We start from the raw sequence: 25,000 nt of genomic DNA on the forward strand, positions 1-25,000 counted from the left end.
GAGGTACAGTAAAAGGAATGAAAGGGTTTGCAGCTAGGGCCGAAGGGATGCTGCAGAGAGCCTTTAGTCATTCCTACAGTGCACTTCATGAGGTGTACTGACGGCATTAACCCCCGTCGGAGAACAAGCTTATTGGTCGCTAATGTTTCAAGAATAGGGAGGTGGTGTTCGTGTTGGCTGGTTCATATTATTCTTAAAATCATTATAGTTTACTTTACTTTTGCGTCCTTAAGTATGATTTCTGATACTTGACGTCTCAGGACTGGACAGCTTCCGCCCAGAACGGAAGCTAACTCCAATATGTGCGTCACATCTGACTTTAAGCAGTCGGGGCCTGTTACCACGTACGTCTGACAACGGCACTGACTGCAAGTAATTAGATAAACAACACCGGACTGTATCAAAGGGGGCCATTTTTCTTAGTTCTTGGATTCTTACATGTAACTTCACGTCAACTGTGGTAAAATAATTCGATAAAATCCTTTTTAGATTGTGTAAATGGAAAAATGGTATAGTATATTAATTTAAGTGCCAAGTGGAAGGAGAAAGAACATATCCAATGTTTTCTTGACATATTCTAGGAATATATTTGATGGATAGCATTTGGGTTTAAAATAATCATTGCTGATAAGGATATGACAATGTGGTTGCTTCACGAAGAGTAGATCAGGAATAATAGAATTTTCACACTTGAAGTGAAACACATTAATTGAAAAATATATGCTATCATTGTCCATGAGGTGCTGTTAAAATGGTAGTTTGGAATGACTTGCAGTGTAGTTACTGAGGAGAGCGTTATCTTTTATACACTTTTATTTCGTTTGCTGTTTTGTCTGTTTTTCTGTTTGTTTGTTTGTTTGGGTCAAATTTTGTCATTCAATTTTCAACCTGTTCCCTTCGTCTGATGGACTTGAAATTTTGCGTGATTACTCAGTCCTGGTGACAATAGAACCTCAGCTGATCAGTAGGTCAGCAGTGACCTCTAGTGACCTTACAGAAACCTCTTTCAGTGTCTCAGGATTTGTATGAAGTAAATAACTCTTTGGATTTTTTTAATTTTCTTTTGCGCGACAGGATATTAACGAATATCACGATAAATTTCGTTAGCTACAGCCATAAATTGATTACAATTTCTGTCAAGACTAAAAGGTATAAAATTTTTTTTTTCTAAACAAGCTAGTTTTAAAATGCAGTAAAAAGTACAAAATACTTGTTTTGATACACAGCAGGATTTTCTTACAATTAATAATGTCTACAAAAATTAAAGCGTGGGTGCCCATTCATTTATTTTTGTAGACATGATTTAAATGTGCTATTTAACTCTATATTAGATCAAGGACTCTCAGCAACAACAGATACAGACGAATAATAAGTTTTACTTTTGTATAATTACGTTTAATGGTATAGATACAGGTATGGGTGAGTTAATAATTAAAAATAGAGTTTATTATTATTATTATTATTATTATTATTATTATTATTATTATTATTATTATTATTTTAGTTATTTGATTTTAATTATTATTATTTATAATTAGATTATTATTATTATTATTAATTATTATTATTAATTATTAATAGTTATTATTATTATTATATTATTATTATTATTATATTATTATTATTCATTATTATTATTATTATTATTATTATTATTATTATTATAATTATTATTATTATTATTATTATTATTATTATTATTATTATTATTATTATTATTATTATTATTATTATTATTTTGTTGTTTTTTAACGAAATGCCATTATATCAAAACAATAAACTAAATGATTGTTTGGCATTAAAGATGAAAGAATAATAATTCAAACAACTCTGATGGAAGTATCCCCCAAATAAACCGGTTTTATATTGACCTTTATTAGGTTTTGCCATTAAAGCCTCAATTTAACTATCATGAAGGTCATTCTTCAGCTCTTGATTTATTCCAGATCCTGAAAATGGCCCTTGAAGACGAGACAAACGATGAAGTGACTTTCACTACATCCTACTTTTAATTAGTTTTTCTTATTGCTAATATTTATTTGGTTTTGAGTTTAGGCTGAAATATAGAGCCAAATGGGATCGAATTATTGATGGATATCAGATACTTAATATTTGGCTCTAGATTTCAATAATGCGATCCCATTTGGCTGTAGATTTCAGCCAAATGGGATCGCATTATTGAAGGATATCAGGTACTTAATATTTCAGATGCTATATCAGATCCAGATCACTAGAAGAAGTTAAATTATTCGCTGAAAGCTATTTTAGTAAGTTATGTCCCTAGAAAGATAATTAAATTCAGGACAAATGACCAGCATTGGTTTGATGATACATGCAGACGGGCTTACCAGGTCAAACAGATCAAATTCATATGGAGACGATGTTATTCATATGAAAATCACACCATTTTTGTTGATTTTCGCCCTGCTGCGCATAGAATTTATCATTTACCAAAGAAAATACAATAATTCTTCAAAGGGGAAACTTGTAGGAATTACTCAACCTTACCTGTGGTGGACTAATTTGGCATCTCTATTTTTGGGAGACTTATCTGCACTGCTTTATCGAACTTTCAAAGCTGAGCAATCACTGAGAATGTCCCTCTCCCTAATACTCGTCATCCTGAACCTATTCTTACAAAATTTGCATTTCGGTCTAGGGGTGTTAGAACAATTCTTGATAAGCTTGATAGCTAGAGTGGAGAAGATCCCGATGGTTTTTCAGTTTGCTTTTCAAAAAAGTTTTTAGTGTGTTGTCTCCTAAGATGACTAGATGCTATAGATTTTTATGCCGATATAGTATTGTTGTTTACTTCAAGATTTCCTTATAGGGCAGCAGCAACGAGTTGCTGTTGATAGGGTCTTTAGCAAACCAGGACCCATTGTGTCTGGAGTTGCACAAGGAAATGTACTTGGTCCACTGTTATTTTTTGTATATGAAAGTGATATGGTTATTGGCCCAGAAAACAAGAATGTCTAGTATGCCAATGATGCAACACTTGAGGGTGTTACAAAATCTCCACTTATGAGAAATGAACCTGCCCTTAGTCTCTGTAGAGACCTGGAGCGGATTAGTGAATAGTGTACTAAGTGGGGTATGATGCTGAACTCCAGTAAAATGAAAAACTGTTGATTACCAGATCTTGTGCAGATTTTTCACCATATCTTCCCCTCCTGGTGGATAGGACACTGCTGAATAAGTCTGAAGCTTTAACTATTCTAGGTGTAACTTTTGACTCACATCTTACTTTTGAGAAACATCTAATTGAGGTGTCAACACATGCAGCACGAAAGTTAGGTATTGTATGGAAGTTCCCTTGTTTATATAATAATAATGAAGTCAGTGCAACCTGTTTTAGGTCATTTGTGGTTCCTTTTCTAGAATACTGTTTTCCGGTATGGATGTCTGCTGTTGCCAGTGCCAAAGATTTATCTCTTTTACATAGAGTGGTTCACTGTGGTAGGTCTCCGTTTCCTAATATTAGCAATTATGACTTGGACCATCGACAGATGGTCTCTTGTTTATCAGTTTTTCCTAAGTTGTATTTCAACAGAGGCCTTTCATATTCTCAATTGATCCCTGATCCCATTTTCCTGCCGAGAGCAGCCACATTCGCTGAGCAGCAGCACCAATCTGCAATAAATGTGCCTTGCTGTAGAAGTTATCAGTTCCATAGGTCCCTTATTCCTCACAACGTTGGAGTGTGGAACAGTCTCCCTGAGGATGTCGTGCAATTAGCACTTCAAATGTTCAAGGTAAGATGCAATGCATTACTACCTGATGCTATTCTTCTTGCATTTTAATATATTTATCTAACTATTAATTTATTAATTTACTTCTTCTTCCTCCTACCTAATGATCATCATATTCTTTGGAAGCTTGAGTTTCAAGTCAATGGTCCCTGTGGGCTTGTGACATATGAATTGGGTTCTTCTTCTTCTCCTTCTGAATAATAATAATAATAATAATAATAATAATAATAATAATAATAATAATAATAATAATAATAATAATAATAATAATAATAAATGTCATTATCCATTGAATGGTCACTTTCGAGTTGTATAAGTATATTTATTATTTTCATTTAATAATTATGAAGATGCCATTAAGTTTTGCTTTTTCAAATTTATTTCTTGCAATTTTTCAATTGTACTTAATAATCGCCTCAACATTTTCTCTCTCTCTCTCTCTCTCTCTCTCTCTCTCTCTCTATCTCTCTCTCTCTCTCTCTCTCTCTCTCTCTCTCTCTCTCTCTCTCTCTCTCGGCAAACAGGGATAGTGCCAACTTTCTTGTGAATGAGAAGGACACCAAATAGATCTAGGAAATACAAGCAGAAATCAGTGTACAAATAAAACATAATAGTTCAGGGTAAAGCAAACAAAACTGTTAGCTGATCAATCTATTTACCTATCTATCGGTCTAACTGTTTATCTATTTAGAGACCTGAAAAAAATAATGTCTTTGAATACGTAACAGAGCATAAAGATAGAAATACTTTCTGATAATTCACTGACCTGCAGATACACCAATCCACATTCAAGTAAAACCATATTCTGTGAAAATTGTAAATCTCCGGTTAGTTTCGATCATTTCAGCGCTCAAAAGCATCCAGAAAAATGCTTGATATAAATTTATTTAAGAACTGTGACCACTTATATTAAAACTTGAAACTGGATCTTGCTGTTTTAATTGGTAGAAGACGCATTCCTGTTTCTTTTCAAGTCGTCTACACTGATGAACCTAACTACTCAGAATTTCACAGCTGCATAAGGAAAATATCAGTTGCACAAGATGTAGGACATTCCAAAGTTGATCCCTCATAATGAAGAGCTGTGCATAAAGAAGGAAGCTTAAACGAAGACTTTGGGAAAAAATGTGTCACAAAGAAAAATTCTAATTTTGCTCAACGAAATTTTGCCATACTAGAACGAAATAGAACGCTTATGCACCTATAATCTTTAATGTTATTCATCTTGTTTCTCATAGGCAAAACTTCTACAATAAATGATAAAGGCCAGTGAAGAGGTAAATTTAAGAAAATGACAAACTTAGCAATATATAATTTTGTAAATGAGTGGACATCATTATGAAGATATTACCTAGAAAAAAAGATGCAAATTTTTGCAACAGTTACCTTCGAATAAATAAGTTGTTTCGAAGAAAATGTAAGATAAACGTTCACTTCAGCTAGAATTTATAAAAGTCAAATGCCTTATCTTTGAATATCTCGGCGTCCACTGGTCAAATATCTTTATAAGCACACTAAAGAGCGCAATAGTTGCACACCACGTCCTTGCCACAACTCCATTATGTGAGAGAGAGAGAGAGAGAGAGAGAGAGAGAGAGAGAGAGAGAGAGAGAGAGAGAGAGAGAGAGAGAGAATCCCTCTCCCTGAATCTTTATTCGTTTCACATTCGCTTCTCTTCCCATCTCCCAAAGCCAATTCAGTATCAGATGAATTCGTTCATCCTCCCATCCAGGCAAACATCCAACCCCAGGAGGAAATTATTATCCCAGATCGCAGTTTTCTCCAAAAGTGGAAGAGATTTTAGTCCAGGAGTGGAATCTAATGTCATTGCACGAGGATGGAATCTGACTTCAAGAATAGACGATGGTTAATACATGTGTTCATAAGCATGAAAGATTACTGTATTTTTGCATTATTTTCTTATTTATGTGTTGCGTTATTATAACCTCATTAACGTATGCTCCCTTTAAATTAAGTCAGGTGTGGGGGTTCATCAATGAAATCACTGGTATTTTGAGCTATCCATTATCGTTTCATACAAATTTTTCCTGTTTGCCCCTTACAAAAGAAACAATAATTTTCTATTTGGTTATCTTCTATTTATTTTTTATTGATATGTCTTCAACATTTTTATTTTTCTTTTATTTTATGTATTCATTTCTTATCAATTTCATGGTATATGCCACTAGGCAGGTTGACAATAGATCTTGAGGAAATTTGAATTTTGCCTTACAATCTTTATGACGTTACGGCTGAATGTCCACATCGCTTTTACTGTTGTGATAGATTCGTTTGCGATCTTGCTTTCTGAATACCACTGTCTGACAGATGCTTCTCGTCGCCTCGAGGAGGGATTTAGGCGTGATCAGCTAAAACTGGGTGGAAATAACATTTCTTCTCGTCAATGGAAATGGAAAATCGTAATTTTCAAATACGATGGAATGAAACAATTCAAGTCTCTTTCTTTTATTTATGAAGCGATCGCAAAGAGACTGATTAAATTTACCTCCCATAAATTGTCAGCGAAGGTTGTTTTACATATTATTGTGTCTCAGTAAATAATGTTATTTCCCTTGGGCCGGCACAAAGTGTGACTATTTCAGATTGAACAAATATTGCAGAGCTTGATGCAGAGCTAACCTTTATCCCAACCTTCCACGTTTAGGCAATAGCAAGCTTCCAATCGATTGTTTTATATATATTTTATATTTATCTGAGGAAAAGCGCACGTGCTGTAAACGAGGTACCATTAATAAGGAAAATAGTGGCGTTTACGACAGTTTTGGACAAAACGAAAATATGTTACGCGCAGCTCGTGGCTGTGAAATAAACATCACGGCGTCATTTTCGCTGGTTGCCGCCACCTATAATAACGCACATTTTCTGTAGATAGTGTATACGTGGAAGCCACGGTTTTTGTTTTCTTCTTCCTTTAGTTTTCTGTAAAAGAAAACTATTGAGATGGCTAATTGTCTGTCCGTCCGCACTTTTGCTATCCGCCCTCAGATCTTAAAAAAACATTGAGGCTAGAAGGTTGTAAATTGGTATGTTGTTCATCCACCATCTCATCATCAAACGTACCTAATTGCAGCCCTCTAGACTAAGTAGGTTTTTTATTTTTTTATTTAAGGTTAAGGCTAGCCATGCATCGTGCGTCTGGCATCGTTATGGGAACCAACAACAGGCGACCAACGGGTCATGGCTGAAAGTTTCATAGGCCTTGTCTGAATTTCATGCCGTGGCTTAGAGTTTCATACAGCTTTATATGATGTACAGAAAACTCGATTACGTCATAGTTTTTTCGGTGTATTTTTTACTTGCATATTATCATTATTATCATTAGTCAAGGACCCCGACATTTTGGTTTATAATTTTGCATTAGTGCCCTCAGCATTGATTATGCTTTATAAGGAGGATTGCAGCTCAGTGAGTGTTATACCTAAAAATGGTAACCTAAAACAGCGACCCCGACTAGGTATGAAGCTGAGTATGGGAAGAATTTGTTAGTAACCATCATTATCTGAACTAGAGAAACCAACAAGTAAAAGGCTTTTTCATATGTAAATGACAAATGTATATATGTCCATAAGCTGGTAACATCGCGCACTTTTTTTAAATATACTTTATCATACAGTACCTAATGAAAAATAGGATAGAGAACAATGATTCGTTGTATGATCATAGTTATGTTTCTGTTAGATAAAGTTTTTTTTTCAGTTCCCTGGAGGTCTCCGCAAATAGCAGTCGTAATTACCAATTAGGAGCCGTAATTACCAATTGCTTGTTTCGAGAGCAAGATAATATCTTGAGTGCAGATGGTTGATGATAATCAAGGGAAACCGATCTAGGATTTCGCACACAATCCAACGTTCATACGACAATGTTGTTTCTAGAAAAGGAGATGCTATGAACAATGGTGACTTCTTTTATTCGCTTCCATCCAAAGTATGCCTGGGAGAAAAGGAAGTGGACCTTTCTAGAGAGGAAGGATTGAAGGAAGTAACACTAAGAGTATTTTTATATAATTATAGATATATATATATATATATATATATATATATATATATCTATATATATTTATATATATATATATAAGGAGCCCATAAAAACACCAAAATGTAGGGAGAAAAGTACTATATTTCAGAGACTGCTGTCTCTCTCTTCAGGTATATGAATGAGAAAAGTTTACAGAAAAGGTGGTATTTATACCAAGAGATTCGTCCACAAGTAAGCCAATTTAGGTCACCCCCGCTGATAATCTTCCTTTAATCTTCTTAAGCGTTGGTTGAATGAACACTGCGTCGACGATGTCGGATGTCCAATTCCCTTTTGAGATGTTCATTACCTGCTTCTCTTTTATTAAGGCCGATTCCATCATTTGACTCTTGTACCGGCAGTTGCTGCTATAAATTACACGTGACATATTCCAGTTTATTCTATGGTTATGTTCATTTATATGATTGAAAATAGCCGAGTTCTGTTGTCCATACCTAACTGACCGTTTGTGTTGTATTAATCTCTGGGAAGTGATTTACCTGTAAATCCGATGTAAGATTGGTCACAGTCCTGGCATGGGATCTCATATACCCCAGAGTCTTTGGGCGATGTCTTTTGTTGGACGTTAATCAGGGATTTGGCTAAGGTATTTGGGTAGGTAAATGCAAAAGGGTTGGATTTCCCAAGGGTGTGAGTTACTCTCTTAATCGTCTCCAGGTGGGGAATTTTTATTTTATTGTTGGGTGTGTCTCTGGTCTTGTCTTTAGGGGGTCGGTAGAAAATTACGTTTGCTTTTTGAATTGCTTTCTCAATTATATGGTCAGGATACTTTAAAGATGAAAGTTGCTTGCGAATTAGTTCAAATTCTTTTCCCAGGAAATCTGGGGAACAAATTCGTAAGGCTCTTAAGAATAGGTTGCTAGCTAGACCTATCTTGATGGTATTGTCATGATAGCTAAAATAGTGAATATATGAAAAGTGAGAACGTTGGTTTTCTGTATATGGTAAATTTGTATTCTGTCGTGTCTCTGATTATTAAAACATCAAGAAAAGGAATTTTGTTGTCTGTTTCCCATTCAACTTTAAATTTGATGCTGGGCACTAATGCGTTTAATTTTGAGAGGAATTCATTAAAATTACCCCACTTATTATCCCAAAATGTTAGTATGTCATCCACGTATCTCATCCACAGCATGTTTTTGGGTTTTATTGCATTTATTACTGTAGTTTCAAAGTATTCCATGTACAGATTGGCTAAAATAGGACTTAAAGGACTACCCATACTACACCCGAATTTTTGCTTGTAGAATGATTCCCCGAATGAAAATACGTTATTAGATGCACATAATTCAACTAACTTTATTATTTTGTCAAGTGCCAAAGGGAAATGATCTGAATAGGGGGATAATTTTTCCCTTAAAAACTGAAGAACGTCCTGTACTGGTACTTTTGTGAATAGGGAGTCTACGTCAAGGCTTAAAAGTTTTATGTTGTGAAGTGGTATATGTGCTTCTCTGAATTTGTGACAAAAGTCTTCCGAATGTTTGATGTGACTGGGAGAAAAAGTGCCTAAAAAAGGAGAAAGGAGGCCAGCTAACCATTTAGAAATTTTGTAATTGAAAGCTCCGGCGCATGAAACGATGGGTCTGAATGGAAGATTGTCTTTGTGAGTTTTGGGAAGACCATAAAAGTAGGTAATTTAGGATTAATTACTTTAAATTTCTCTAATAGTTCAATACTCTTTTTGTCTTGGCCAATTAATCTTACTTTCCGAAAAAATTCTGTGGGAACGTTCTGGAGGGGATTTTTCGTCAGTTTTTCGTAAGTATTTGTGTCGCTAAGGAGCTGGTTGATTTTGTCGAGGTAGAAGTCTTTGTCCATTATTACAATTTTGCCGTCTTTGTCGGATCTACTTATTATAACATCTAACTTTTTTAGCGAGTGGATGGCTATCATGAATCTGCGGGGAACAGGATATTTCTTATGAAGGTCAGTTAAAGCATTTAGTAACACTCCTTTTAAACATATCTCTTCACGGCTGTAGTTTTTGTCAGATATGAATTTATCAAAAGCCACTATGAAGTCTAGGTTGTTTTTGCGGTCTGGCATTAGGGCAAAGGATAAGCCTAAATTTAAAACTAAATGTTGATTTACAGTAAGGGGGGTGTTGGATAAGTTTAAAACTTTGTCTTGTTGTTCAAGATTATTCCCTTCCCTCTATCACACAAGATTTTCCTGGAAGAAAGAATCACCAATACGAGAAACGACATCTTCGTGCTACGCAGAGTGATATATGGAACTCAATCTAATCTTCGCCTCCTCACTACGGACCACGTATACAGGTATCTGATTTCATTCTGTTCCGACATTGCTGCCTATAATAGCGTGACTCATTCCAACAGACTTTTACGCAAGTTAAATAACCTAATAGATAATAGCGCATGGAATAATCTTGAACAACAAGACAAAGTTTTAAACTTATCCAACACCCCCCTTACTGTAAATCAACATTTAGTTTTAAATTTAGGCTTATCCTTTGCCCTAATGCCAGACCGCAAAAACAACCTAGACTTCATAGTGGCTTTTGATAAATTCATATCTGACAAAAACTACAGCCGTGAAGAGATATGTTTAAAAGGAGTGTTACTAAATGCTTTAACTGACCTTCATAAGAAATATCCTGTTCCCCGCAGATTCATGATAGCCATCCACTCGCTAAAAAAGTTAGATGTTATAATAAGTAGATCCGACAAAGACGGCAAAATTGTAATAATGGACAAAGACTTCTACCTCGACAAAATCAACCAGCTCCTTAGCGACACAAATACTTACGAAAAACTGACGAAAAATCCCCTCCAGAACGTTCCCACAGAATTTTTTCGGAAAGTAAGATTAATTGGCCAAGACAAAAAGAGTATTGAACTATTAGAGAAATTTAAAGTAATTAATCCCTAAATTTACCCTACTTGTTTATGGTCTTCCCAAAACTCACACAAGACAATCTTCCATTCAGACCCATCGTTTCATGCGCCGGAGCTTTCAATTACAAAATTTCTAAATGGTTAGCTGGCCTCCTTTCTCCTTTTTTAGGCACTTTTTCTCCCAGTCACATCAAACATTCGGAAGACTTTTGTCACAAATTCAGAGAAGCACATATACCACTTCACAACATAAAACTTTTAAGCCTTGACGTAGACTCCCTATTCACAAAAGTACCAGTACAGGACGTTCTTCAGTTTTTAAGGGAAAAATTATCCCCCTATTCAGATCATTTCCCTTTGGCACTTGACAAAATAATAAAGTTAGTTGAATTATGTGCATCTAATAACGTATTTTCATTCGGGGAATCATTCTACAAGCAAAAATTCGGGTGTAGTATGGGTAGTCCTTTAAGTCCTATTTTAGCCAATCTGTACATGGAATACTTTGAAACTACAGTAATAAATGCAATAAAACCCAAAAACATGCTGTGGATGAGATACGTGGATGACATACTAACATTTTGGGATAATAAGTGGGGTAATTTTAATGAATTCCTCTCAAAATTAAACGCATTAGTGCCCAGCATCAAATTTAAAGTTGAATGGGAAACAGACAACAAAATTCCTTTTCTTGATGTTTTAATAATCAGAGACACGACAGAATACAAATTTACCATATACAGAAAACCAACGTTCTCACTTTCATATATTCACTATTTTAGCTATCATGACAATACCATCAAGATAGGTCTAGCTAGCAACCTATTCTTAAGAGCCTTACGAATTTGTTCCCCAGATTTCCTGGGAAAAGAATTTGAACTAATTCGCAAGCAACTTTCATCTTTAAAGTATCCTGACCATATAATTGAGAAAGCAATTCAAAAAGCAAACGTAATTTTCTACCGACCCCCTAAAGACAAGACCAGAGACACACCCAACAATAAAATAAAAATTCCCCACCTGGAGACGATTAAGAGAGTAACTCACACCCTTGGGAAATCCAACCCTTTTGCATTTACCTACCCAAATACCTTAGCCAAATCCCTGATTAACGTCCAACAAAAGACATCGCCCAAAGACTCTGGGGTATATGAGATCCCATGCCAGGACTGTGACCAATCTTACATCGGATTTACAGGTAAATCACTTCCCCAGAGATTAATACAACACAAACGGTCAGTTAGGTATGGACAACAGAACTCGGCTATTTTCAATCATATAAATGAACATAACCATAGAATAAACTGGAATATGTCACGTGTAATTTATAGCAGCAACTGCCGGTACAAGAGTCAAATGATGGAATCGGCCTTAATAAAAGAGAAGCAGGTAATGAACATCTCAAAAGGGAATTGGACATCCGACATCGTCGACGCAGTGTTCATTCAACCAACGCTTAAGAAGATTAAAGGAAGATTATCAGCGGGGTGACCTAAATTGGCTTACTTGTGGACGAATCTCTTGGTATAAATACCACCTTTTCTGTAAACTTTTCTCATTCATATACCTGAAGAGAGAGACAGCAGTCTCTGAAATATAGTACTTTTCTCTCTACATTTTGGTGTTTTTATGGGCTCCTTTTATTAGATGGAATTCTGTTGTTACAGAACACTTTTACCAGTCTATATATATATATATATATATATATATATATATATATATATATATATATATATATATAATATATATATATATGGGGATACAATCCACAATGAAGTAAAATCCTCTTGCAGATTAAAATATATATTCTTGTACAAGATTAAAGCTTTCGACCATCAACTGTGGTCTTGTTCACAGTTGATGGTCGAAAGCTTTAATCTTGTACAAGAATATATATTTTAATCTACAAGAGGATTTTACTTCATTGTGGATTGTATCCCCATTTACTTACAGGTACGACATAGTACCTGGCTTCTGCATATATATATATATATATCTATATAAGCAAAATAAATATAAGTATACGATTGGAAAATAAGGATGAAGAAGGCGATAGAAAATATTAAATAAAAATGAACGAAACCTATATGAACGGTGACAGTAAGGGTAAGGAGAGTAAACCAAGGAGAAGAAAGCTGAAGATGGAAAAGAATTATTGAAAAATAAGTTATTATTTGATAAGAGTAGAGAAACTAAAAGGGTGAATGAAGCTTTCTCTAAAACATTCCTATGTTGACCGCTCTCTTCCTCAGGGTTTCAACGTTTTATTTGTGACATCGCAATTGTCTTCTTTATGTTTCTTTTCTGTGTTTTATTCCCGCCATTAGGATTTCGTTCTTCGTTATTAATCTTCGCTATTTTCCTATATCCTATATTATCACGCTTCTTTGAGTTTTTATCAGTTATTTTCTCTATAACTTTGCCCCATCTTATTCTTTTTAACATTATTGTTTTATCCCTTTGTGAAAGTCTTCACTTATCTCATTTCAGCATTTCACTTTCCCTCTTCAATAGTTGCACACCACGTCCTTCCTTGCCACAACTCCATTATGTGTGTGTGTGTGTGGGGTGAGAGAGAGAGAGAGAGAGAGAGAGAGAGAGAGAGAGAGAGAGAGAATATCCCTCTCCCTGAATCTTTATTCGTCTCACATCCGCTTCTCTTCCCATCTCCCAAAGCCAATTCAGTATCAGATGAATTCGTTCAGCTCCCCATCCAGGCGATCATCCAACCCCAGGAGGATATTATTATCCCAGATCGCAGTTTTCTCCAAAAGTGGAAGAGATTTTAGTTCAGGAGTGGAATCTAATGGCATTGCACGAGGATGGAATCTGACTTCAAGAATCGACGATGGTTAATACATGTGTTCATAAGCATGAAAGATTACTGTATTTTTGCATTATTTTCTTATTTATGTGTTGCGTTATTATAACCTCATTAACGTATGCTCCCTTTAAATTAAGTCAGGTGTAGGGGTTTGGCAATGAAATCACTGGTATTTTGAGCTATCCATTATCGTTTCATACAAATTTTTCCTGTTTGCCCCTTACAAAAGAAACATTAATTTTCTATTTGGTTATCTTCTATTTATTTTTTATTGATATGTCTTCAACATTTTTATTTTTTTTATTTTATGTATTCATTTCTTATCAATTTCATGGTACATACCACTAGACAGGTCTACCATTATTATCTTAAAAGAAATTTGAATTTTGTCTTACAAGCTTTATGACGTTTCGGCTGAATGTCCATATCGATTTTACTGTTGCGAAGATTCGTTTGCAATCTTACTTTCTGAAAACCACTGTCTGACAGATGCTTCTCGTCGCCTCGAGGAGGGATTAAGGCGTGATCAGCTAAAGTTGAGTGAAAACATTTCTTCTCGTCAATGGAAAATCATAATTTTCAAATATCATGGAATGAAACAATTCAAGTCCCTTTCTTTTATTTATGAAGTGATCGCAAAGAGACTGATTATATTTACCTCCCATAAATTGTCAGCAAAGGTTGTTTTATGTATTATCTAGTCTCAGTGAACAATGTTATTTCCCTTGGGCCGGCACAAGTGTGACTATTTCAGATTGAACAAATATTGCAGAGCTTAATGCAGAACTAACCTTTATCCCAGCCTTCCACTTTTAAACAATAGCAAGCTTCCAATCGATTGTTTTTTATATATTTTATATTTATCTGAGGAAAAGCGCACGTGCTGTAAACGAGGTACCATTAATAAGGAAAATAGTGGCGTTTACGACAGTTTTGGACAAAACGAAATTATGTTACGCGCAGCTCGTGGCTGTGAAATAAACATCACGGCGTCATTTTTGTTGGTTGCCGCCACCTATAATAACGCACATTTTCTGTAGATAGTGTAACGTGGACGCCACGGTTTTTGTTTTCTTCTTCCTTTAGCTTTCTGTAAAAGAAAACTATTGAGATGGCTAATTGTCTGTCCGTCCGCACTTTTGCTATCCGCCCTCAGATCTTAAAAAAACATTGAGGCTAGAAGGTTGTAAATTGGTATGTTGTTCATCCACCATCTCATCATCAAACGTACCTAATTGCAGCCCTCTAGACTAAGTAGGTTTTTTATTTTTTTATTTAAGGTTAAGGCTAGCCATGCATCGTGCGTCTGGCATCGTTATGGGAACCAACAACAGGCGACCAACGGGTCATGGCTGAAAGTTTCATAGGCCTTGTCTGAATTTCATGCCGTGGCTTAGAGTTTCATACAGCTTTATATGATGTACAGAAAACTCGATTACGTCATAGTTTTTTCGGCGTATTTTTTACTTGCATATTATCATTATTATCATTAGTTAAGGACCCCGACATTTTGGTTTATAATTTTGCATTAGTGCCCTCAGCATTGATTATGCTTTATAAGGAGGATTGCAGCCAGGAAAAGCATTCGATGTAAAAACGTATGCCACACCAATTTATGACATGAACAGCTCAGTGAATGTTATACCTAAAAAAGGTAACTTAAAACAGCGACCCCGACTAGGGATGAGGCTGAGTAAGGGAAGAATTTGTTAGTGGCTATCATTATCTGAACTAGAGAAACCAACAAGTACAAGGCTTTCTCATATGTAAATGACAAATGTATATATGTCCATAAGCTGGTAACATCGCGCACTTTTTTTAAATATACTTTATCATACAGTACCTAATGAAAAATAGGATAGAGAACAATGATTCGTTGTATGATCATAGTTATGTTTCTGTTGGATAAAGTTTTTTTTTTTCAGTTCCCTGGAGGTCTCCGCAAATAGCAGCCGTAATTACCAATTGCTTGTCTCGAGAGCAAGATAGTATCTTGAGTGTAGATGGTTGAAGATAATCAAGGGAAACCGATCTAGGATTTCGCACACAATCCAACGTTCATACGACAATGTTGTTTCTAGAAAAGGAGAGGCTATGAACAATGGTGACTTCTTTTATTCGCTTCCACCCAAAGTATGCCTGGGAGAATAGGAAGTGCACCTTTCTAGCGAGGAAGGATTGAAAGAAGTAACACTAAGAGTATTTTATATATATATAATATATATATATATATATATATATATATATATATATATATATATATATATATATATATATATATATAAGCAAAATAAATATAAGTATACGATTGGAAAATAAGGATGAAGAAGGCGATTGAAAATATTAAATAAAATGAACGAAACCTACATGAACGGTGACAGTAAGGGTAAGGAGATTAAACCAAGGAGAAGAAAGCTGAAGACGAAAAAGAATTATTGAAAAATAGATTATTATTTGATAAGAGTAGAGAAACAAAAAGGGTGAATGAAGCTTTTTTTCTCCAAATCATTCCCATGTTGACCGCTCTCTTCCTCAGGGTTTCTACGTTTTATTTGTGACATCGCAATTGTCTTCTTTATGTTTCTTTTCTGTGCTTTATTCCCGCCATTAGGTTTTCGTTCTTCGTTATTAATCTTCGCTATTTTCCTATATCCAATTTTATCATGCTTCTTTGAGTTTTCTTCAGTTATTTTCTCTATTACTTTGTCCCGTCTTATTCTTTTTAACATTATTGTTTTATCCCTTTGTGAAAGTCTTCACTTATCTCATTTCAGCATTTCACTTTCCCTCTACAATTGTTTTCAGTGGCGAAGCCCCTTCAGATTTGTGCCTCCAAAGGAGTTTTAATTCTATCGGTTAATCAAACTAATTGGTCGCCAATTTTATCACGAAATTGCTTTTTTTTCTCCCCAAAAAACTTCAATCTTCATTTTTTTTCTGTGACTTTCATTCACTCTGAAATAATATGCTATTAGCTCGTTCTCTTTCTTCCACCATTACATCAGTTTATTTTAGAACTCTCAATCTAAGTGCTGATGGCTCTGTTTATAATTCCACACACACACACACACACGCACACACGCAATCACACACACACACACACACACACACACATATATATATATATATATATATATATATATATATATATATATATATATATATATATATATATATATATATAAATAAGGGCCGGATCTGGAGCTCAAATAATATATCATGAAGGAAGTAGCAGGGAAAGGCATCCTCGTCCTTTGACAGTTTATTTTAATGCCAACGTTTCGCGACGAATTCCAAGTCGCATTTTCAAGGCTAAAAAATATAATTTGCGAACATTAAACTCAAATTAATTAATGTCAAAATGTACTGGCAACATCTCTCAATAAATAAAAACAGTTAGAATTAAACCGTACATTCAAAGCCAAACAAATTATAAGTAAAGGACATCAATAAAATCTTACAACACCTACCTATATGGAAGAAAGAGCAAGAATAACAAAAACAAATCAAAACAGAGTGAGGCAAATGCAGTTGCCCAAACTATGCTATAAACATTTTACAGAGGATGATTGGATGTTCAACGACGGTACAAACTTTGTTGAAGGTACGAATAAATTCCCACAGGGGCATACGCCAGAGAACAGGTAGTAAGTTATCTAATTCTGAACAACATTCAAAATCATGTAAAACCTAAATTGACAGCAGGGAGTTTTCCATGTTAGGCCAACTGCAGAACAACAAGGACCTAAATATCTTGGAATCTATAAATATAAAAAGACTGCACCGTCGTTAAACACCCACTCGTCCTCTGTAAAATTGTTTATAGCATAATTTGGGCAATTGGTTTGCCTCAGTCTGTTTTTATCTATTTTTGTTAGTATTGCTCTTTCTTCCCTATATGTGGGTGTTTTAAGTCCTTTAATTATAATTTGAAGTCCTTTAATTATAATTTGTTTGGCTTTGAAAGTACGGTTTAATTTTAACTGTTTTTACTTTATTGAGAGATGTTGCCAGTACATTTTACCATAAAATACTTTGAGTTTTAATATTCGCAAATTATATTTTCTAGCCTTGGAAAAGCGACTTGGAATTCGTCGCGAAACGTCGGCATTGAAATAAACTGTCAAAGGACGAGGATGTCTTTCCCTAGTATTTCCTCCATGATATATATATATATATATATATATATATATATATATATATATATATATATATATATATATATATATATATATATATATATATATTCTTCGTCATAAGTGGGCTAATCCCGGTAAGACAGGCGTAGGGTAAGGAAGGACATGGGACGATACATGGCTTCTGTATTCACTAGCGACGTTTGGAGACAAAGTCCCATCTTCAGGCTAAAAGCAGAAAATAAATATTACATTAATCCAAAACACGTTTAAAAAAGAAAGCGGAAAACGTACGAGTAAAATTATAAACAATTAGAAACTTTCCTAAGTAAAATTATGAATTAAAAATCTCAAAGAATGGGCGGACTGAGTCCTGCCGGTCCGTGGAAAAGTCAGGAGTCAAAGAACATACGTAGTGACGAGGCTTTAGGCTACATACAAGGGTATACTGATGTGGTATGGTTGTTAAGTGAAGGTACTATATACCAGTTTCTTAATTATCAAACTTTCAAGAACGAGGAGGTGGTGTTCATATGGTAATGTCATAATGACCTTAAAGTTATTATAATTCATGTCTGTGTTACAGAATAATCAAATTTCAGAAATCACGTCTGAATCGGTAAGATTTAAAATGAATGTGTGAAATGTTATAGAGAGAGAGAGAGAGAGAGAGAGAGAGAGAGAGAGAGAGAGAGAGAGAGAGAGAGAGAGAGAGTAAAATACAAGACAGCAAAAGGAAGGTAGAGGAAGAGAGATGAGAGAGATTGTAAATCCCCCAAAACCTTTGTGTTCATGATACTCCAGAAGGGTTTCTGAAGCAATTATTTCTTCTTTGTTTTATTAGTTTTCTTAGGTTAAAAGGAGCTCTGAAAAACATGAAACTTCTCCATTATCCTGATCATTTTCGCCTTCACCTAGCTCGTTCCTCAGGCGATATCGTCACGCTCTGTACACATACAATTTCGAGTGCCGTTTCCTGTCCACATATTTATATGCACACATATAGTACATACACATATATATACTTAGTATATGTATGTATACACTACATATATATATAAGTAACTGGCTATAATTGTTTCTAAAGCAGGCTATGGGTCGAACCCTGCCGGAGACAAAGTAATTCTCACTTATAATTCCCCTTGGTGTACATAGTAGTACATTGGATATTAAACGATATTTATAGCATATTATTCATGAATATATATTATATATAGTGATATATATATATATATATATATATATATATATAATATAGTATATATATAATTTTTTATATGTATATATATATATATATATATATATATATATATATATATATATATATATGCGTGTATTTATGTATATATATATATATGTATGTATGCATATATATATATATACACGTGTCTATGTGGATATTTTTTAGAAAGGAAATCGCTCTCTATATTTTTCGTGTACAGAGCGTGACGATATCGCCTGAAGAAAGAGCAGAATGAACGGGAAACTCATCATGATAATGGAGGGGATTCTTATTTTTCATATCTCACTTCGTGAACGTTAATAGAACAAAGGCAACATAATTGCTTCAGAAACGCTTCTGCAGTATCATAAACGCGAAGGTTTAGGGAGATTTACAATCTCTCTCACCTCCCACACTACTTTGCTCTTGGTGTAATATGCTATGTCTCTCTCGCTCTCTCTCTTATTATCCATTCTCATAATGCATCTTTATAAATGTATGGAGATTTAGTATATCTGCAATATTCTGTCTGTCTGTCTGTCTGTCTGTCTGTCTGTCTCTCTCTCTCTCTCTCTCTCTCTCTCTCTCTCTCTCTCTCATTCTAAAAAAAAGGTACCAGAGTTTTCCAAGAGGCAATACGAAAGGTAATGAGAGGGAAACTAAACATATCTTTATGTCAATCTCATTATTGATGATAGGTTTTGTTTACCTTTTATCGTTTTACAAATGCAAACGTCCGCATAAATGCTTTCATCTTGAATACTAAATTCTGATTCAAACAATTTAAATAACGCGAACGATGTAGTTTATAATCGGAAAAACCAGTTTGTTATCATATATCATCTTCCATTTCTCCAATAAAACCTCGTAATATCGCAAACAAATGTATATATAAAACAAAAAATCGAAGGATCTAAGAAAGTAAAAGCGACATCTCGTACCAAAAAATTAGTGGGAATTTTCTTGTGTCACACAAAAGGGAAAAGGTCAAAGAAAGAACTTGACCTGCCCTGACCTTATGTGATTAACTGGGTCATTCAGGTGCATTGTTCTTCCAGGCTGTTCCTTAATTGAGACAAACTGCACTGAAGGTTATACAGAGGCCGACTACAACTGTTGTCATGAATTCTCTTTACTTCATATTGTTGCTGCTATGAAGCTAGAGAGGAAGGACCTAGCTTCTTTCGTCTACTTGTATTATCTCTTTTATGTATGTAAGTATATACACACATGATTTTTTTATTTTTGCTTGTTTTCTATAAGGCTTAGACTCACTTCACTCACCTCACCAGCGACAGGTCCCGGATTCGAAACAAAACGACGATGGAGTGATCTGGGGCCGTTTCTTGAAAATCGCCATTAACCTCTCTTGACCTGAGGATTGAATAACGTACTTGGTGGTCAACACATTGTAGTGGATCTCGGATGAGGTTGATCCATGGTCCATTTAAAAAGAAAAATTATATCATAAAATATGATAAGACCACGAAGAGGTAATCTGCGGACTCCCTTGATAAAAAGATTCTTCAAATAAACTTCATCTTATGTGCAAGTACAACAAAAACAATAAAGAAAATGCCTAGGACGTCCATACAAAAAGAGATGAATACAAACTCGTGTCTTTACTGCTAATATTCTTTCCCCCAATAACGCAGGCTGCCACACTTATAAACTTTCGGAAAAATAGAGATTCTATTTCTAGCCATCATATTTACAGTTCACATACACAAAAGCAGTCTTTGACACATGTTCATAGCTTGTTCAAACAGACGGCCAGTGGGTCATGGTGTTCGGGATGAAGCCAGCGGATTGTGGCAGAAATTACCGGAATATTTTATTTTATTTTATTTTGGTCATGTTTATGTATTTCCAAATGATGTCTGTATAAATCATGACTTGCGCAACCGGGTCTAGTCTTCTAAGTGCATGTTTAAGGTTTTTACTTAATATCTCATGCGAGGAAAATACTTATACAATCATATAGCAGCCCTCAAGATTCTTAGCTCTGACTGTATGTGTGCGTCTGCCTGTCTTTCTCAGATGCAAAGGACGAACTAAAAGATTTCGAATGCTGGCGAACTTCATCGTTTGGAATTGACGCTTTACCAGAGTTTAGGCATAGCGCTGATGTTGGAGATTTTGGATACTTTTGTTGACTGTATACTCTCTCTCTCTCTCTCTCTCTCTCTCTCTCTCTTGGTAACTTGTTCCAACAAACGTTCTTCTATCTTTCTTTGCAGAAGTGAAGTGCGTGTGACTCATCAGCGAGCTGTAATAAGTTTTCTAGTGCTTAGTAAATTAGCACTTCTTATTTTAGAATCTTTTTCCTACACAGTCATGAAAATTCGTAGACAAAGGACGAAAGGGAAAGCCATTATAGTTCGTAATTTTTTCCTTAAAATACAATAGGAAAGGTAATAATCATGAGTCTATATATATATCATTGCATAAAGCTTCGTTTATTTTCCAGCAGAATATGCACTAATTTTCCTGAATGTTTTCAACTCCAAAACTAAGTGTCTACTTTAATCACATAAATATTCGGTATTCATTATCATTGTCAAATAAAACAGGAAATTCCAGTACTGTACCAGTAGGGGATTTTTTTTTTTATCTTATCTAATGTTGAATAGAAATCGAAGAATGAACTTAACCTGACCTGACCTGGTGTGACCCGCTGTGTAATTGAGGCGTATTATTCTTCTAGTGTTCCATAATTGAGACACTGTTCTATGGACAACGTACAGGATGACTACCCTACTGCTATCAGAAAACTTTTTATATAATAATTGTAAGTACTATACACACACACACACACACACACACACACACACACATATATATATATATATATATATATATATATATATATATATATATATATATATATATATATATATATATAGCTTAGTGTAAGGACTCAGGAGTCAATCCATAATCATCAATAAGGGGAAGAAGACGCACACAAATGTACAAGCTGTCTTTATTCCAACGTTTCGTAACTGTCTATTTAATTACATCATCAAGGCTCTTACAATGAAATATAAAATATCTTGTAAAATTGTAAAAACTAAAACTAATAATTAAGAATTGAAAAAGCGGATACTTATTCTTATAAAATTTAAGAAATATACACAAAATTTAAATTAAAGGAATGAACAAAATTTAGATATATATATATGTATATACATTAAAAATAAGATAAAAATAAGATAAAAATGAAAAATGCAAACAGTTACAGAACACAAGATTAAGGACTGACCTAGAGGAGTGACAGTGTTCAACTAAATGTAAACATAAATAAACAATACAAATACGGAAAAATACAGAGGGGAGGACGACGTTTGTGTGTTTAGTGACAGAACAAGTTGTTCAATAAAATTCCATAATAACAAGGATTTGAGGGTTGGTGGCATGGCCTTTATTATCGAGATCTGTTTTACAAATTTTGGAGTGGTTTTAATATTGGAATGTTCTGGGTTTTAAATTCTGCTACCAGTATGGAATCGATACGCACCTTAAGGAGTTTGCTGGTGGAACCCACATAGGATCCTGTTTGGGATTCAGTGCAAGTATGCTTATAAACAACACCTTAGGACATATAAGGTGATAATCACTCTTTAGTTTTAAAGAGTGACCCGATGGTAAATGAGTTCTTAGGAATTGGATAAACGTCAATGGCATAAAATTGTCCCTGGATAATTTGCGTGAACCTTTTGTGAAATTTAAGGCCATGAGTAAATGGAAAACAGTGTGAAGCTTGTGAATTTATAATTAAATGTTAGCTTAGTAGCTGATATAATTTCCTATACACCAGCTTTACAGGAAAACTGTTATTATTAAAAAAAACAATTAAAAATGGTATTCCATTTCGGAAAAGGGATCTAATCCGACGTAAGGACGAGTGCTATGTGGAGAAGGGTAGAAACCGAGTTGGATTTAGAGGTACCAAAAAATGAGTAATAATAATTGGTCCAGTAAAATTTTTCTTCAAAAATCTCGGTATAAAAACCTTCGTGTTGTCCGAAAACTAGAACGTCCACAAAAGGTAGACGGTCGTTGGTGAAGAGGCCGAACGAATCGTCAACATGGCTGAACTAAAAAAAAAGAGGGTAGAATCTAAATGGTTAATTACCGAGCATGTGCTCCTCCGGGAAGGACATGAAGATATTAGCAAATGTGGGGCCAAGAGGCGAACCCATGGCCTGTTTGAATAATATACAATTAAAAATAAAAAGAGTGTCCAGCACTGCGAATTTAAGTAAAGTTTTAAAATGCGTTGTGATTAAAATGATTAAAATTAGAATAAAAAAAAAGGAAACAGCTTGTTAAGAATCAATTCAATAGTTTCTCCAACAGGGATATATTTTAGTAATAATGACTCTACGTCGAGACTGGCTATGAATAAATCAGAATCTTGTCAAAGAATTATTTCTTTTAATTGCAATGAGTTATTTAATGAATACTTATTGAAGTATCTAACTAAGAACGTCAATCACTAACTAAGCTGGAAGCCATTATGAGCAGACAGACATGTTCCGACTTGCATCTTGTCTTAAAATTGCGACACCCAAAGAAGGCAGTTTCTTCTTTTTGGTGCTGCTAGGTCATTCCAGATGGTTGGCTATTACTCCACCTTGTTTACTATTAAGGCATTAAGCAGTTCACCCAGAGACTTGGCGTCTTCGGTTGGAAGGTAGTTCCACAAGTTCTGGCTCAGAAGTCAGAACTTCTGGGTCGTTTGCGACCCAGGACACACAGGCAGTGAAGTACTACACTTGAATTCCTCTGTTATTGCTCACATTTCAAGGGACTAAGAGAGGTACCTGGGGTTCTTACCCTTGAAGCATTCGTTGTGCTCTTCTGGTAGGCATTTAAACACGAGTTGAAAGAGAGAGAGTTAAAATGTTTTAGGCCCTCATTTACACAGTAACACCCCTTCTCCCTCTTCCTCTCCAAAATGCTCGGTTCCTTTTTGCCTTAATCCATTTGGTCAATGTATGTTAAGACGAATACCAAGATCTCTTCTCTCTGTTATCTTCATGAAGGCAGTCTCTCTCTCTCTCTCTCTCTCTCTCTCTCTCTCTCTCTCTCTCTCTCGAAGGACTTTATTCGGACAACCTTCTTCTTCAGGAATGTGAGAAAAGTATAGCTTGAAGTCATTCAAAATATCACTCAAGAAACTTTTCGCTTAGACTCATAATAGAATCCATTGTAATTCTATAATTTATCAGTATTTCCATTTTAAGATGACCTCCGAAAACGAGGCAACGCGTGAGTGTCCGTACAACCATTTTCCCCTCGGTGGCCGCGAGTTCAGTTCTCAGGCATTCCATTGAGGAGTCAGAGATGTGTATTTCTGATGATAGAAGTTCACTCTCGACGTGGTTCAGAAGTCACGTAAAGCCGTTGGTCCCGTTGTAGAATAACCACTGGTTTCATGCAACGTAAAAAACACCATACAAACAAACAACCATTTTCCAGGTACCAAGCTAACACTCATTATTTCGCAGCACTGTACAAGCACGTGAAAGCATAAATCCAGTAACAAGAAACGTTATCGTTTTTCATTCTCCTACGATACACTTGCAGTCCTGAAAATTTAGAGACGATTGTTAATCAACTAACAACATAAGAGCGCCATCCCTCGTAACTGCTCTTTCGTCATATATAGTTATATGTATTTTTACTTTTTTTTTTTTTGTCTGGGACAGAAGTGTTTCAGGTAAAATAACGAATGTTATTTGTCTCCCAGTGTTCATATATTTACTTTGTAAAGAGATCAGAACTAGCTACATGGATTAAAATGCACGTGTTGACTCAACCTGGAAACGAATGCGCCTTTCTCCCTTCCGTATTTGTTCTGTTGGCAAGACATGACAATCGTGTCTGTTTACTTCCCGGGCTGCATAATTGCAACCTCCCTTCAGTTGATTAATACAAACAGTGGGATGTTAATTAAGAGAACCGATAGGCCTTGTTTCGTTCCATAGTGCTACTATATCACTGTCTGAATAATTACGCGGAACTTAATTACCAGCCCAGCAACGAAGCGTTGCTTTCTTTATTTATAAAATCATTACAACGGCAATTGTTGTCGTGTACGTTTCTGTCCATACTTTTGAAAGAATCAAGAGGTTAATAGCTTT

Source organism: Macrobrachium nipponense, chromosome 37 (assembly GCF_015104395.2).
Source record: "Macrobrachium nipponense isolate FS-2020 chromosome 37, ASM1510439v2, whole genome shotgun sequence".
Classification (NCBI taxonomy): Eukaryota; Metazoa; Arthropoda; class Malacostraca; order Decapoda; family Palaemonidae; genus Macrobrachium; species Macrobrachium nipponense.